Genomic DNA, 18,553 nt, shown 5'->3' on the forward strand with positions numbered 1-18,553 from the left:
TGCACTTCTAAATTCCCGTGCTACGGGTTTAAACACATAAATACATTACATCCGTTCACTTGTCGCTGCCAGGTGCAAGAGTAACAGCAGTTTCATTTCATTTCTAGAAGCGATTAACTCATCAGCCAGCAAGTCCAGTGCTAACGGTACTGTACTCTTGTATCAAATTACACACACAAACGTGTGTTGTTCATCTGATGGCTTATATGTCGTTCCACTTGCGCACGCGTGTTCGCAAGAATCCGTAGGATATGTCTGACCTGGAGCACTGTATAGAAGACGCTGTGAAGCACACAAGCTGCCTGTGTTTCTAGCACAAGCAGCCAACGACCAAAATTTCCTTCGTTATTGGAATAAAAATCAATATACAGTTATTAAAGTATCTATAAAAATATTCTTTTTACGTGAAATTTAACGACCTCTCACCATGAAACGAAATTTACAAAAATAAAACCTTAAATTGAAACTGTTACTTTCTTTTACTGGCTAAACGACAACTGTCAGAACTCACAGACGAAAGCTTTTGTGGTCTAAGAGATATCAGACTGAGTCTATTATCTTGTGAAGAAAATGCTCTTAAAAACAATCGTGAATACTTCTTTTTTTAAGAGAACTGCTCTTTTGTTCTTACTACGATGTCCACCATCTCTAATGGTCCAGCAGTACTTTGAGTTTTCGAGCAATGATGGAGGCAGTGGAGTTATAAGCATGCTGACATCGCTTAATGCTTTGCCATACGGTAAAATCACGTTTTTAGGAGTGTCGTAAGTACACTAAAGATACAGTCTCAACCAGCTGTTATCGTGCACGATGTGGATTGGTTCAAATGGCTCTGAGCACTATGGGACTTAACTTCTGAGGTCATCAGTCCACTAGAACTTAGAACTACTTAAACCTAACTAACCTCAGTACGTCACACACATCCATGCCCGAGGCAGGTTTCGAACCTGCGACCGTAGCAGTAGCGCGGTTCCGGACTGTAGCGCCTAGAACACGGTGTGGACAGTAGGTGGATAAAGATAGTATAAAGTTCGCAACAGATGTTCTTCTAAAACGTGAGCTAATTCCTCCGGACACACCCATGATGACATTTTAACCATTTCTCAGGTTCAACCTTCAGTTATCAAAACACAAGCGAAAAAATATTATTTCGCTTGGTGATTAGACGAATAGCGAGTGTTATTGCGTTTCTATCTAAATCTGCATCATATTTCGCTGTCAACCTAACAGCGTGCAGCGGAGGGTACTTCCTGTACCACTAAATAATTGTCCCCCCCCTTCCCCCCAGTTTCGCCAGCCGGTGTGGCCGTGCGGTTCTAGGCGCTACAGTCTGGAACCGCGTGACCGCTACGGTCGCAGGTTCGAATCCTGCCTCGCGCATTGATGGTGTCATGTCCTTAGGTTAGTTAGGTTTAAGTAGTTCTAAGTACTAGGGGCTGATGACCTCAGAAGTTAAGTCCCACAGAGCTCAGCGCCATTTTAACATATGAGCCCCCCCCCCCCCCCCCCCCACCTTTTTCCCTGTTCCACTCGCGGATGGCTCGTGGGAAGACTAATTGTCGGTGGACCTTTCTATTAGTTGTAATACCAAGAATTTTCTCCCCAAGGTCATTTCGTGAAATGTATATGGGAGGATGTATATGTTGTCCGATGCTTCCTGGAAAGGGCTCTCTCGAAATATCAGTAGCAAACCTCTCAGTGTTGCACAACGCCGCTCTTGAGGAGTCTGCACTGGAGTCTGTTGAGCATCTGGGTAACTCTCTCGCGCAAACTAAACGATCTGACCAAACGCGTCGCTCTCCTTCGATGTTCTCTCTCTCTCTCTTCTATCAGTCGTACATGGTAAAGGCCCCAGTCTCATAAACAGTACTCAAGAGTCAGTAGAACAAGAGTCTTGTAAGCTTCTTCCTTCGCGGATGAACTACATTTCGTTAAGATTCTTACGAGGAATCTCAGTCTGACAAGTGCTTTGCCTACACTTTGTTTTGTATGGTCATTCCACTTAAGATCGCTCTGGATAGTTACACCAAGATATTTTATGGTAGATACTCTTTCCAGCCATTTGTTTTCTGTAGTGTGTTTGTACAATAGTGACTTTCTTTTTCTTTGTATGTGCAATATGTTACATTTATTTACGTTAGGTTCAATTTCCCTAGCCTACACCACCCATCAATCCTCTGCTACTTTCTTATAGACAGTCACATCATCTGCGAACAATTTTCAATAGCTTTCGACGCTTTATACCAGGTTATATATATTTATACACATTGTAAAGAGTAAGTTCCTATCCACTTCCTTGTAATACTCCGCAAATTACCTGCACATCTGTCTCATTTGTTCCATTAGTAGCGACTGCAGCACATGTGCGTACACCAACGACCATCCATCATTTGTCAGCCACGTAGGTTGAATAGAATGCCCTGCCACAATAACTTTTCACCAACCTTGTGGCCAGCATCGAGCACGTTGGAAAGCATTCCTTTCCGTCCGTGATGGCAGCACACCCTACTAAGAATGATGACCCACCTTTTACAATGTGCAGGATGCTACCATAATTCGCAGTGATTTGACTGTATTTATTGTCTTCGAATAAAAGTGTCTTTCTCGTATGGATCGCTATTTATTTCTTTCAGTTAACTTCTTCGCTATGCTCTAGCAGTTCTTTCTGTGTATCATCCAAGTTTCATCGAGGGACGTTACTTCGTAGGGACACATCATGCCAGAGTTACTTTCATCAGTAAGTATTGTACACCAACATAGTAGGGATCCTTCCTAGATGTCCTTAAAAATCCTGCTGGTAGTTTCAGAGTAACTGACTAGTGTGCCTCTAGTTCAGTGTTTGCAATAAAATCGCAGGAGAGAGAAGCTGTGACGGATCATTCATCAGCGAATGTTGTTATGCCGGAGCCAAGGTAGCCCCTGAGGGCCTTCAAACCATATTACACCACAGAGGACGGAGTTGTCTACGTCCAAGGCGTACTAAAAGCACCACTGTAAACACCGGCTATTTACATACGAGATAATGGAAAAATAATTTCCGAACACTACTTCCTGCAGGCGGAGCTCGAGCCATGGCCTGCAGGAAGTATCACTACGCCAAAACCTGACTGACTGGAGACAGCTATTTAGGAGCTAGAGCCAGCCCTGAAGCCCAGTTCACTCCAGATGCCGACCTCGCGGATTTAGACCGCTGAAGTTTATGTCTTAATCTCTGCATTGGACTTTTACTACTTTGTGTGTGTTACAACGAACCTTTCTGGAAAATTTGAGGTGAACTTTTGTTTGTCTCAATTAGCAGACTTTTACTGGTATCGTTACTGTTATCTTTCTTTTGTTGTTCAGTCATCAACCTTGTAAACTGATATAAATAAGAGGTGTGTTCTGAAAAATTGCGAATTGTCAGTCACAACAGATGTAGTTATCCGTGGGTGCTCTTTGGCTTTAACTGGATGATTAGGAACTGGGGGCTGGCAAATGATTAAAGTTGTTCAAATGTGTGTGAAATCTTATGGGACTTAACTGCTAAGGTCATCAGTCCCTAAGCTTACACACTACTTGAACTAACTTATCCTAAGGACAAACACACACACCCATGCCCGAGGGAGGACTCGAGCCTCCGCCGGGATCAACCGCACAGTCCATGACTGCAGCGCCTTGGACCGCTCGGCTAATCCCGCGCGGCTGATTAAAGTTGTCTGCCGGACGCTGGAGGTGGGATAAACAAGAGCACGCTGCGTGCGTGCAGGTGTATGTACTGTTTGACTCTCTGGTAGAAGTTGATAGCATTCCTTGAAGGTGTCTCAACATAGTTTATAAATATTGTAACAGGATTTTCTTTTCATTCATGTATTCCTGGATGTGTATTATAATGTGTAAAGGTAAACTTTCTATAAACAGCAGGATGGCGAGAGCAACTTTTTTTATGAAATGATATTCAAAGACAACGATATTAGAATGAAGTATGTATTCAAAAAGACACAATTTCGCCTGATATTCACACATAAAATCGGTCTGCTTGTTAACGTGAACAATGATTTGAAAAATGGCACGACGTTAACACAGAATTTCTATAAAAATCGAGCTACTTAATCGATTAATATGCAAACCATGACTCAGGGAAGTGGGGTAGTCTGTGTCTCAGCTCTGAGCGAGTTAACTAGCTGATAATCGTTCCGACTAGCTTCACAGTGCTACAGTCTTACCTCAAACTTCTTCTCTTTAACAAATAAAGTTATCCATAATTGATATTTCTTTTGCCTTTCAATGTATACATGATATTCGTGCCTGCTGTCCTTTACAGTAAATCTTCCTTCATCTAACATATACAATCGCAAGCGGTACTGAATACGTCCGTCATCTACCACACTTCATCTAAAAATGTATTAGACTGCGCAGAGGCAAAGACTGTCCCACAACAAGACCAAAGATTTTGTAACAGTAACATAACTTGCTCTCTCTCTGACATGCACATCGATAAATTACAAAATCAAAATGACCTGTTCACCTAACAGTAATAAATACTTACTCTTCTCACATCAATTTCTGGTTTTATTTTGTTGTTGTTGTAAGCTATAATACATGCTCCACACCAAATAAATGTGGTTGAGGGATTTTTATTTTTCTCAATACGATTTAAAGGTATTTTTCGTGTTATTCTCACACAAACTGCTGACTTAATTGATTGAAGTCAGAATGTATGACGAACCACGTGATTTGAGTCCATCATAAAAAAGTCGGTCGAATAAATGTTTTCGTCGGTCTAAATGCTGCAGATGGTATTTCGCTAGTCATTCTGTTATTGGCTTATTTGTACAATTACGGAGCGCTTGATTTTCTCGAAAAACTACGTGGATTTCGTCGCCTGAGAATGTGGTATTTATGCCTTGGTCTACAGTACTTTAACTACGAAATCATCGATGGACTACCCCTGATAAAGGTGAACCGATTCCGGTATTTAGTGCGCAGAATCGTTTTCTTATTTTTAAAAAAAACTTCTGGATTCATGTATCACTACAACTAGTCATTTCTACGTTCAACGCGGTGTAATTGATAACCCCAACGGATTCTTACACTTCGACATTTCCTCGAGCGTCAGACGCACTTGTCGTTGTTCCTTGTATAATATGTTCCCTTGCGCTTACGAATTATAAGGTACATATTCTGTCATTTGAATCTATGTTTCCAGTTACTTAAACTAACTAGATAAGTATTGGATCGTAGATTCCGGTTAGTAAATGTCATTTCAATTGTCACATGTTTTGCCGTCACACTATTTACACAACACTACCTCGGAAATAATTGCCGTTTTATGTTACGTTTGAACTCAAAAGAGCCAGCTTAATTAACCTGTTTGACCCGTTTGATTATGACTGCGTCAGAATCAGAGTGGTGCCTGAATGTGTATATGCTGTTACCACGAGCTTTGACTAATTTTTACCCGAAGTTTCCACAATATTTCCTCTTGGCAGCTTTCAAATTATGTAGCAGCTCCACTTGCCAGAATTTCATTAAACAAACATGACTGTAAGCTTCCATTAAGGTCCCACATATCAAGATCTTACTTATTTAACAGGGCACTCCAACATAATTGCTTGTTTCCTTATTGGCTTGCGGTGACACAACTCAACAGCACAAAGACCTCAAAAGACCGTAATCTCTGGTAGATCGACTCCTCTGCCCACTTCTGCAGCTGACGTGAATATATTCTCGACAACGGTATCAAAGTGTCTTGACTTGGTTCCTTAGAAATCTTTTAGGGTACCCTGTTTTTGGCCAGCGCTGAGACGTTCTTCGTTCTTCTCTTGATATTTTCTTATTTGTGATTTCTAGTTATCCCCAATACGCCATTTGCTTCTGAAATGCGATCGATCGTGCAATCACATCCCCTACATACCGATAATGCGGCACCTAGCTATCTCCGAAACTATGGCGTGGTTCGTAAAGAATTACTTCACGTCATTCAGTTCTTCGACTTAATATACCTGCTGACCCAGCTCACGTATAATAGTTTAGGATATGATTCGCAGCAGTAGCAAAAATAAGTGGCCAGATAACCACACACGGCAACATTTTTATTTTATTTTGTTTAATTTTTATTTTTTATTTTATTCTTTTTTTGCGCCGTTAGTACCTGACGGGCGTATGAGGACTATTGTTCCGTGAAACGCCGGACGGGATTTGGGAATCAGAGAAGTGGTCGGGTTAGAAGTTAGTCAGCCACGTGTGCTCACACTGCGGGCCGGGCCGTGCAAGGGACATGTGTGTAATGAGGACGGCGAGTGCGATACAGAGATTTACATTTTAATGAAATTTTAGTTTTCTGCTTATGCGATCTCTAATAGAGTTATGCTGGGGCGACAGATTGTATTAGTGCTGCATGCTATTTTGATGAAACACGTACGGACGGCAATAAGCATGATTGTCGAGCATTGTTTCAGAAATCGGCGGCCGCGACATATTTAATTGTTGCGTCGTACTTGTATCGAAAATACGAAGTACAGTTCTAAATTCATATCTCTGGTAGTGGAATAATTGGTGCGAAATACAGAATTGTGATTTCTAAATCAAATATATTTGGCTTCTGTGTGTAGAGGTATTAAACCTGTTTCGAGAATAAACTGAAATTTTGTTATTTAGCTTGCAAATGTTTATCATTTCAAATATCCCAGTAATATTGCATTTTTCTCTGAAACTTTAACGGCGATCCTATTTGTTTAAGGCATACACTACATTATTATTGCAAATATGATTAACGCTTGTAGGGCTCTCTAAGTCAATTGTAAAATAGCTCAGTAGCATTAACTGTAAAATCCGTTTCTGCAGGGAAGCTTGCTATATACAACAGCGGTTAGCTTTAGATTTGGTCACCACGCCAATAAATTTTTAATAGCTACCAGGGTTCCAGTAATGTATCCCAGTAAAATCCTTTTGACTGTTTCACTCAGAAGACAAGAAATGTAGAACAAATTGCGAACGAAAACACTTCTGGTATAGACTGGTCTTTGTCTACTAGTCACTCTTTGTATTTTTTACTAGTTTCAAAGAATAATTTAGTAACATCAACAATCGTTGACATAGAAGTATTATCAGGAAATGCCCGATACCGTGATCGTTCTCACGCACAAAAGAATTAGGCCCATGCCAACTCCGACTTGGAGAAATTTACTATAATGGTTTCCTTAGTCGTTCTCTGCCTCTCCTTTCTGTACAACTAGTCATTGAGTATTCTTTCATCTTTAATGGTATTCATGAGTTAATCCCACCTGTTTCTGTAATCAGTTATTTTCACATCAATAGCAGGTACATTCAACTCATTTCATACATGTTCATCTTCCATTAACTCTTGTGTAGGCATTTACTCGACAATCTCGTATCTTCTGTTTGTATGTTGCTGTCTACTTTCTTTTTATCTGTCCAGCTCACGCTTTCATACAATAATAACGGAATCGACACAGTTGCATTAAACTTATTCTTTATATCTTTTCGGGTTTTGTTGCTAAGTGTTATGTCTATTATTGCTCACATTGCTTGAAATTTTGCACGTTTTTATCCATAAAATTTTCAGACTCATTACTCTTCCTGCTGCCTAAATATTTAAGTTGTGACATCTGTTCAATTAGTTTTTTTGTTAATTATTATTTACGGCCGTATTTGATATTTACCTAGAAAGGCTATAACTCGTCTTATTTAACCATATTTTGAGATTCCGTCGTGCGCATATCCCATTCAGCCGATTTACTGCTAACTGGAGGTCGTCTTTACTGTCATTTAATTATCGCCTGAGTATATTAATGCAATGTTTATCTATTTTAATTGCTGAATAATTACCTGATTTCTAATTTTTAGTGATGTTGTCCATAGAAAAGTTAAAGACAATGGTTAAAAGGGAACGCCCCAGCCTGATTCCCTGACTCAGACTTATGTCATGTGCTCCGCACGCCGTCTCAAGGCGAAAGAATATTGAGGATCCATCAAAAATGCATTTTTATTGTGCAGTTTGTTATACTAAAATATAAATTAATATTATACCTACGATTAAAGCTTTCAGAAAATAATTAACATGCCGTGGACGCGACTTATTTGTGTTCAGTTTAGTGTAATGAGGAGAGACCCAGGTCAGTGAAGTAACGATTGCCCGTTGGCTGGCTTGCTTCCCACTGGATCCAAATATTTTTTTATTGACATTGATGTTTTCTGACAGTTTCTGGTAAATTTTATTAGTTTAATGGAAGAATATTCTATTATATTCGACTTTAATTGCAATATAAGAGCAGTTTTTCTGACGAGTGAAATTGTTCCAATGGATGTATGTACAAGACGCCTTGTACTGTTTTCTGTAAGAGATTCTGCACTTCATTGTTTCAAGTTTTTATGCTGTAAAGAATCGGATATTGAATTGAAACAGAGATCGAGTAAGAGTGATATTAGAGTATTACTAAAAAGTGAGAATGGTGAAATAATTCTTATCTTATGTGGAGAACTATTGCAAATTTTCTTAGCACTATTTGTATTGGAACTTTTATAAGCCTGTTTCCTTATTGAGTGGACATGTTACTTCCTGTTTTGTCTTACGGCGTATCCATGGAAAATTAAATTTTTGAAATTTTTCCATGAGGTGAGGTTTAACAGCCATAAAGTATTTTATAAAACATATTTTAACCATACACATATAATTACGGCCAAGGATAATATCTGCGGGGATGCACACATACGCCCGAACTCTTGCGGGAGTACGCCTGGCCACGAGCATTGAGATTAATGGGCAGGGAGCACTACTTTCGTAGTGTGTGGAATAAGTTCAGAATGTGAGTATGGTGAGTGGAAGAGGGGGGGGGGCGTGTTTGGGATAAATCCGCGCAGCCGCGCTAATTCATGTGTCCTCCGTGGCTTAGGAGTTATAGTGGATGCCTAGTAAGCAGGAGATCCCGTGATCGAATGCCCGTCACGCACACATTTTCAACTCTCCCAACTGATTGTATCAACGTCCCGTATACAGTTGATGTTTGCAGATCATTTAAATTTCCTCAGCTGTTTATTTTTCCCACTAGTTATATACCGGTTTCGGTCATTAACCATCATCCAGGATGTAGGGTACAACAGATTAGCTAAAATCGTCCCATATTCCTTTGAAGCTGACACATTTTCATGTCTCCCCATTGATTGTATGTGTACACAGCTGATGTTTGTAATTCATTTAAGTTTCCTCAGGTGTTTATTTTTCCCACTAGTCATCTACCGGTTCCGGTCATTAACCATCGTCCAGGATGTAGGGTAAAACTGATTATCTAAAATCATCCGATATTTCTTTGAAGTTGAACAATATCGAAATTATCCAGTGCAATTGTATAAACAATTTATCTTAAAACACTGACAGTCGTATCTCATGTCAAGCATGAGTGTCAGTATCCTATGAAAATTGTTTGTACAATTCCACTGGGTAAATATATATACGAAGATGGTTTCCGTTCAGATAAAAATGGTTCAAATGGCTCTGAGCATTATGGGACTTAATATCTAGGGCCATCAATCCCCTAGAACTTAGAACTACTTAAACCTAACTAACCTAAGGACATCACACAACACCCAGTCATCAAGAGGCAGAGAATATTCCTGACCCCGCCGGGAATCGAACCCGGTGTGTTCAGATACCATCAGTCACTATGCAGCTCGTTAAATGAAATTACAATGAAATGAATACCCCGAAAAGAACAGATACCATCTTCATAGTTAAGGCTGGCCGGCCATTTGACCTTCTTCTTCTGTGCAGAGGCACAAACAGTGCCCGAACTCTTACGGGGGTCGGAAGTAAAGACGCGAGTAATGAGTATAATGGGCAGAGGCACTATGAATATAGCAAATGTGGGTCTCAGGGGAGGCGTGCCAGAGATAAGTCCCTGTAGTCGCACTATCCTCATTCTCCTCGGTGGCTCAGATGGCTAGAGTGTCTGCCATGTAAACAGAAGATACCGGGTTCGAGTCCTGGATGGTGTACACAATTTCAACTGTCCACGTTTACTTATATCAACGCCTGTATGCAACTAAAGGTATTCATTTCATTGTAATTCCGCTGGCTAATTCGGATACTGTTCAGCTTCAGAGGGATATGGGATACTATTAAGAACCTCCTCGATGATGGTTAATAACCCAAATCGGTAGATAACTAATGGGGACAAAAAAACAGCTGATGGTTAAAATCCATTTTGTATGAAAAAAAGAAACTGAAATTTTTCTTTATGTATACCACAGACAGAACAACGTGACTAGCATACCGAAAGGGGAGGAAATGTGCATTGTAATGGAACTAACCCGGGAAGTTTACACCCTTCCATTTGGTGAACAGAGAGATTTGCGAGCCAGATACAGCTGCCAACTGCCGGTGTAGCGCGCTGCGATAGCATAACCACGCTAACACACACATACTGTATCCACAAGTCGCATCGCTTCTGACCTTTCACATGCACGTTGAACTCGGCACCCTTAATGTTGAGTTCGAAAGCACGGTCCGCGTGCCGTAGGCTCAAGTTTCATTCTGAAAGTATCAGATATAAGAATCCGCCGGATCACGAAGAATCATGTGGCGTAACGAGGTAACACAGTATCCTTTCTAGGGTTAGAAACAGGTGCCTCACCGAATAAGAATGAAAGAGGCTGTACTCTTCCCTCGTAAGCAGTCAGGCGCCGGTACGTGTGAACGGCGTCGGGCGCGACCTTGGGGCACCGTTACGTCGCACGCCGGCGGGGCAGCCGCACATATCGACTGAGCCGCCGGCCAGCGGCCACGGCGGCATCCCAGCGGCAGACGCAGTACGCGCCTCCCCTGCCGCCGGAAACGCCGTCGCCACTGCAACCTCGCGAGTGGTGCGCCCCTCCACCAAACCCCACCTCCCACCCACCTGCGTCGACTTCAGTGCACCACAAAATGCGTGTTGCCAGATAACACTCTGCGTCACACGAGTGCTTTGACAAACATTCTCGATCTTGCACAAATATGTCGTCGATATAGATTACATGGTGCTAGTTAGATGCGAGAGACGGTCATAAAAGAAAACTGTCATATCGAAAAATCGAGCTCTGATAAATGAATTTATCGTATGGCATTTTTGGCCGGGGTACCCTATCTGGAGTATTAGCTCGCCCAGTACGAGACTTTTTATGTGGCGCCATTTCGGCAACTTGCCCATCGACGATGATGAACGGTGATGACGGCAACGCAACACCCAGTGCCCGAGCAGATCAAATCTCTGACCTCGCCTGAAACGAACCTGGGCCAACTGTATGGCAGTAAGCCGCGTCGACAACTCAGCTACGGAGGAGTACCAGGTTCCAATGGGTGACAGTCTTTCTCCACACAGGGTTACTCGGTTTCCCCTACCGGTACAGTTTTATGCAACCCCACGTAACAGAACAATGTATTTGGCCAGTTCGCTTTGACTATATGAAGCACGCTGTAAGAACGTTTCAGAATAACTGGTAGAGTACACGAAGACATCTTAGATATGCTTTACACATTTTGTTACTGTAGCTACCTTAGCACATTAAAGCGGCGCGTCATACACTGGAGTGTCAAAAGCCATGGGATAAAAATTGCGAGAGTATCGCATACATAAAGCATAGAAGCCTAGTGCATTGGCGCTCTACCATTTGTGCTCAGGTGAATCATGTGGAAAGCTTTCCGATGGTCGCATGACGGGAATCAGCAGACTTTGAACATGGAACGGTAGTTCGGGCTAGACGCATGGGACATTCCATTTTTGAAACTGATAGGGAATTCAGTAGTCCGAGAACCACAGTGTCAAGAGAGCGCCGAGAATACCAAATTTCAGGTATTTCCTCTCACCACGGTCAACACAGTGGCCGACGGCTTTCGCTTGACCGACAGGAGAGGCGTTTGCGTAGAGTTGTCAATGGTAACAGACGGGCAACATTGCACGAAATAACCGCAGAAATCAATGTGAGACGAACGTATCCGTTAGGACAGTGCGGCGAAATTTGGCGTCAAAGGGCTACGGTAGCAGACGACCGACGCGAGTGCCTACGTCGTCACCTGCAGCGCCTCTCCTGGACTCGTGACCATATTCGTTGGACGCCAGACGACTGCAGAACCGTAGTCTGGTCAGATTAGTCCCGATTTCCGTTCGTAAGGTACGGTTCGAGTGTGGCGCAGACTCCACGAAGCCACGGACCCAAGTTGTCGACAAGGCACTGTGCAGTCTGGTCGTGGCATCATTATGGTAAGGCTCCGTTTACATGAAATGGACGTGCTCAAGGACTGGAAATGGTTATGTTTAGCTACGTGGAGACGAACTGTGCAGCCTTTCACGGACTTCGTGTTCCCAAACAACAATGGAAATGTTATGGATGACAATGTACGATGTCCCGAGCTACAATTGTGAGCAGAACATTCCGGGTAACGATTTCGCCACAAAGATCGCCCGCCCTGGATCCCATCGAACATTTATGGGACACAATCGAGAGTTCAGCACGTGCACAAAATCCTGCACCAGCAACGCTTTCGCAATTATGGACAGCTACAGAGGCCGCATGGCTCGATATTTCTGCAGAGAGTTGGGTTGGGTTGTTTGGGGGAAGAGACCAAACAGCGATGTCATCGGTCTCATCGGATTAGGAAAGGATAGGGAAGGAAGTCAGCCGTGCCGTTTCATTAAAACCATCCCAGCATTTGACTGGAGCGATGTAAGAAAATCACGGAAAACGTAAATCAGGATGGCCGGACTCGGGATTGAACCGTCGTCCTCCCGAATGCGAGTCCAGTGTGCTACCACTGCGCCACCTCGCTCGGTTTCTGCAGAGGACTTACGACTATTTGTTGACTCGTCACATCGAGCTGTTACACTACGCCGGGCAAAAAGGAATCCGACTCGATATTATGAGGTATCCTATGACTTCTAGTCACATCAGTGTTTGTTAATCTATTTACTGGTTTATATACCGAAAGTTGTTACTTCCACAATTTCCATTTAGATACCCGTGTTAATTTCGTGTTTGTAACAGTGTAACCCACTGTCTGAGACAAAGTTTCAAAATCATTTATGAAACATTAAGTATTATAAACGGTATAAATTTTCCGTTGTTTCCGATGGTGGAATATGCCTTACAAGGCATCGTTGCTGCACCATTTACGAAATATTAAGTGCTATAAACAGAGTAATCTTACGGAGACGCCCAAATCCTGTACGACTACATCACTAATTACACAAAAAGAGATTGAAGACACTTGGATAAAAATGTGTAACTCATAGCCAATACCCAATTGTACTTTTAACAGTATGTTTCAGTTTGCTAACAGTCGCTCAAAGCTCTGAGAGGAAACTTACATCGATTAAGTGGCTGGTGCCTGTCTAGATCCCGTTCCTGGTAGAGACAAATGGCGGGCCGCATTAAACGATTTCTATAGTGGGAATCACCCTTCATATCCACTCTAGAATGAAATACGTTTTACCAACATTGTATCTATTGTTGCAGACGTTCATTGTAAAACTGTGTATTCCGACCGTTCAGGAAAATTTCTAATCATCTCGTTGCCACTGCTAAACTCTCTGACATGTAATGGTATTGTTATGAGAGGAAAGAGGATGCTTGTCATGTCGGGAGGGTACGGTTGATGGTGGACAAGACATCAACACGAATTCATTATCATGCTTCTCAAACTACTGTAGCATAATTCTGGCATTTTGACGCAGACAGTTATCTGCTGAAAGATGGCATCATTACAAGTGAGGGCATCAAGCGTGAAGGACTGCTGTGGTCAGCATTAACGTTAATGTCCTCAGATATCATGGTGTATTCGATTACTACGGAAGGTCCTATGAAAGCCCTGATGTTCGGAACGGTAGTCCACCAATAGCATACCCGCTTCGCCATTTCAAAAATGCACTCTCTTAGATGCAGCATCGTAAAAGCGTGCGTCGTGTCAAGTTCGCTTATTTTAGTGGATTTCTCCATTTGTGGACTGTACCGTAGCTAGAATGATTCCCCAGTCGTCTATGTTATGCTTAAATGCTTTTTTGTTTTACGATGTTCCCACAACACCAATACGTGGCAGTAGTCATCATGTATCCGCTCATCTCTCATCTCTTTGTCGAATAAAACTCCCCTCAATAACAAGAACTACAAAAATCAGCTACAAATCAGATAAGTATACGTTGAAAATGTGTTCAAAACAAACATGATAGACAAACTAAACCAAGAAATAAAAACAAATCTGATAGAATTGCCCAACAAAAAGCAGCGAACAGATCAACACTAACGCACAAACACAGGCACACAAAACAAACGTACAGAACACCGGCACACCCAACACATCTGAGAAAGGAACATTGTGGCACGTTTTATTTGTGTCGGCTCGATGGTGATGGTTGTCTCAGTCCGGTTGACATGGAACAGTGTCCGTCGATCGCAACGACTCCGATCTGTAACTGTTAAAAACAATCTCCTCGCTTGATTAGTTTCAGACACTATCTCCATTAGACTGACATGTAGCAGCAAGTCGCAATGAGTAAGCAAACCTCGTATAAAATTGATGTACTGGTGTTCGAAGTCTGTCAGTCTTCTTCACTTCGAACCCACAGAGACTGCACCACTCGGTAGCGCAACAACTCCCTTGATCTGAAACAATTAACCAAATATGCTTCCCGTGTTCGCGACAGGCTGATAAGCTTACGCGAACTTGATAACTGTAGTTCTTATGCCCCGTTTGTGAATGAGTTCAAACGCAGGTAATAGAATATCTCGAATTATAAAGTCCATCACTCAAGCCGATGCCACTTCATAGTTTGCGAGGATGTTGATTTATTAATTATTATAGCGTCGCCAAGGCGTCGCTACTGTGTTAATTCAACAACTAACACGACGTAATGATAGAGATAAAATACCCTTCGGACAACGTACGGAAAGCGTCGTATTTCGGTTTAAACTTGCTGTTCAGTGTTAATAAAATCACTAAATCACCTTTAACTTCTGCGTTCTCTCAAAAAATAGTTAACTTCACAATTACACAGTCTATTTCCATTAAATGACGTAGCCGACACGTAGCGTTAAGTTTATTTTGGAGTTTATTGAACATCGTAATTATTTAAACTTGCACTGAAAGCACACCTATCTGTCAGTCAGGGTCTTGAATCTATTTGCATCAGCGATTCATTCTGACACTGACTACAGCTTCCGACAACACTACGTAACTGTAAGTTATTCGTGATCGCGTGCAGCATTTCCTACTCAAGGCTAATAATAGAATTTATGTCGGCATTTGGTATATTGCTGTGTCATTTAATGTTCGTGACAATCACAGATCACGAAGTCTAAGTCTCATCGTTAATCAGGTATCACACGATTTACTTTTTTTTCACATATAATAACTGCTCCAATGTCTGGCTAAACCGTAAATGTTATTTTACTTCAGTTCGAAATTCTGACTAGTATATCAAGTCGATACTGTAAAATTTTTAAAACTTCAGATCGGTTTGAAACAATCTAGTAGCGTTCTATAGACTTTCTACTATTGCGACGTCTACCAGAGAGACTGAATTAACATCTCCATTGCAGTGTGACACTACAGTCGCAGCGAACTTACAGCACGATGCGGCTACAACTCTCTGCTTGGATAAATGTTATCTCTGATCTATTTATGGTCTGGGCTTTAACCTTCGTAAGGAATATATTCTGAATTGTTTGTTTAAAGTTTCAAGCTTCGTATCATCTGATTGTCTTTCATTTAGTCTTTTCTTTATAATAAACGTTATTACTTACATAGTATTCCTGTTAGTCAAATTGCAATAGTGTTAATTTTGTTGTCAGTAGCTCCCGTCAATGTCAGGATAACTAATTTTGCTATTTCGTTTGCTACCAAAGGGTTTTCAATTGGGGTTCCACATTTGAGGTGTTACAGCATCCACAAGAACAAACAAATTGCACACACTCACCTGTAACAACAAAGCAGCTCACAGGAAATTATCTTCAAAAAACAAGAACTGAAAATTGCGTGCAGAACTGATAACTCTGTACACAATAAACTGAGAGTCACCAAGACAAACACAACCCACTTGTCAAAACTGTAACACAATTTATACCGGACAAACAAGTAGAAATTTCGACATCACACAGATTGAACACAGAATCGCACTTAAGACCAACAGCAATCATTCCACCTTTGCTGATCATCTCGTGGACAAGAAAGAGAGACTAACAGGTGTAAACACAGACATAAAAATTCTTAAATGAAGCAACAGCCTTCCACAGTAATTTATAAGGGAAGAAAATTACCATATACAAAAAGCCATAGTAGAAGGATAAAGTAATAATAAATGAATACACAGAACTATGTAATGCATACCTCTTCTCAGACCTAACAGAACTATTAGAAGACACACACACACACACACACACACACAAACACACACACACACACACACACACACACACACACACACACACACACGTACACACAGAGGGATAGAGAGAGAGAGAGAGAGAGACAGAAGCAAACAAATACCCACTCCCCCAAAACCCCAATATCACAACAAAATTAGTAACAGCCACCCAGAGTAAACAGAACGAGATGGCAGTACATGCGAACATCACAAAAACACACTGTAGAAGTATGAAAACGCTACAGCAACATAAAGTAAATACATACATTTACGTACAAAGTCTGCCTCCTCTCCCAACTCATCATTTCACAAAGCGTTTTTGCAGTCGGCATACACTGTAACATTTTTAGAAATCTAGTACTGTAACCTAAATAACGCTAGTCAAAGAGTAAAACTGCTAATCTTTGTTTACAACAAAACGTGCTGTAATGGCAGTAGTGGTATAAAAAGAAACTACACTAAACTCCACCCGAAGAGGCCATGAAGGCTCAACGGTACCGACCAGTAGCCGTGTCAACCTCAGCCCATAGGCGTCACTGGATGTTGCTAAGGAGGAGCATGTGCTCAGCACACCGCTCTCCCGGCCGTTTGTCAGTTTCCGAGACCGGAGTCGCTATTTCCCAATGAAGTAGCGCATGGGCTGAGTGTACCCTGCTTACCAACAGGGCTCGGCAGACCGGATGGTCACCCACGCTAGTGCTAGCCCAGCACGACAGCGCCTAACTTCGGTGATCTGACGGGAACCGGTGTTACCACTGCTGCAAGGCCGTTGACTATAAAATGGAAAAAGTAAATAAAAACATAACAAAACCGATGATTTCATACTGAGCCTAAAATTTGGCAAATTACATAACACACCATTGGTAATGCTTATTAATTACAGATGGCATACTTGAAAGCAACAATTATTGTTGTACTGTAGATAACAGACAGCAACATGAACACAAATATGTAATACTACGGTATGTATTTATTATTCCAATTAATATTTCTGTCAGTGCTTTCATTAAAGTGAATACTATAACTTCAAAAACTTTTAGTTATTACAATGTATAAATTCTTTACATATTATTTAACAGAGAATAATTGAACTCCCTGAAGATGGAGAAACTTCTCGAAATCATGTTTGGGTACTGAAACACAAGAACAATAATATTTCCTTAAGGCAGAACGTTTTTCTCTTATTATCATTATTTGTAATTAACTGACATATAATTATAAAAATTGTATCATGTTTTTCACCCATCTTCAGCGCACCATTACCTTGAAACGGCGCATTTTCCTAATACCCGAGATACAATCTCAAAACAAAGAAATACAAAAATTCTGTAACAACCAATATGACGTTTTCCTTCATCGTTTACCTTCATTCACTTATAACAAATCGTACTAAAGGCTATGCGTTCTTTGGAGATCCTCAGATTGATAGCGCTTTCAAACTGTGGTTCTTCATAGGATTTAAGTTATAATACAAAATCCACCAAATATGTTTTTCAACTAATTTGGACTAAAATTGACACGTATAACGAATACTCTAAATTTTAATGTATTATCCAAGAGCATAAGCGATATATCGATTACAAAGACGTACTTGTGAAAGAAGACTACGAGGCAGCTATCGCTGAGGCAGAGTATGTGTAACAAAGAGCTTATGTTACGTCGCACAGTAGTGGACAATTGTGGCTCGGGAGGAGCAGGGGTAGCGCGCCAGAGGCCGGCAGTGTCTGTTGCGATGCTCCGGAGTGGGCAGCCGCTTAGTCTTAAATATTCAGTGTAATAATTCCAGTGTTGTGTACTAATGATTTATGGAAGAAATAAGGTTTGGAAGAAGATTAATCAAGAAAATGCTACAAATGTTATTATGAAATTTTGATGAAGAATCTTTCGACATACTGTTACATCGATCTACATTCTACAACAAGGTAATCAATATTCATGTGTCTATATGCTTTTGCTGTAGAATGAGTTTGAAAGAGACCAGCTTGGTATGGAACCCTAAGCTTTTATTGTTTTATTTCGTAAAGATAATTTATCTGCATAAATGTAATTTTTAACATAAGGCTTAACAATTGCAAGTCAGTTTAACAGTACAGTAAGATTTTCAAGTGAGATATTACTGTCATTCTTCTCAGTAATGTTCCGCCTCCCAATTCCAAGTCGTTTTTTTT

The sequence above is a fragment of the Schistocerca americana genome, chromosome 7 (assembly GCF_021461395.2).
Source record: "Schistocerca americana isolate TAMUIC-IGC-003095 chromosome 7, iqSchAmer2.1, whole genome shotgun sequence".
Taxonomy (NCBI): domain Eukaryota; kingdom Metazoa; phylum Arthropoda; class Insecta; order Orthoptera; family Acrididae; genus Schistocerca; species Schistocerca americana.